A 349-nucleotide genomic window follows, 5' to 3' on the forward strand; every position below is an offset into this window, starting at 1 on the left:
GAAGATTGGAAGCAACAGATAAGTACTGGATGATGTTATTAACAACTCTAGTTAATTGCAAACATTTCTATTAATGCTAGCTTCTGTCTACTTTTCTTTGCTCTACTTTCTTTCCAAGGTTCCCAAATTCTTCTTAGCTTGCCCCTCCTTCTCCTCCACCCCCCCAACCCCCCTGCGTACTGGCGCTATAGGGTTAAATTGGGGTGGAGTCCAGAGATAAACGACAGTGGCAGTCACCAACTGGAACGCGGCAAGCGGGAAAGGCTGGGTGGGGTCGCCAGACACAGACAAACCCTCATGCCCCCAGGCCCCGCCCCGCAGCTGGAGGCCCGGGCGGAACGGCAGGGGG

This window comes from Galeopterus variegatus, unplaced genomic scaffold, assembly GCF_000696425.1.
Source record: "Galeopterus variegatus unplaced genomic scaffold, G_variegatus-3.0.2 Scaffold1900, whole genome shotgun sequence".
Taxonomy (NCBI): domain Eukaryota; kingdom Metazoa; phylum Chordata; class Mammalia; order Dermoptera; family Cynocephalidae; genus Galeopterus; species Galeopterus variegatus.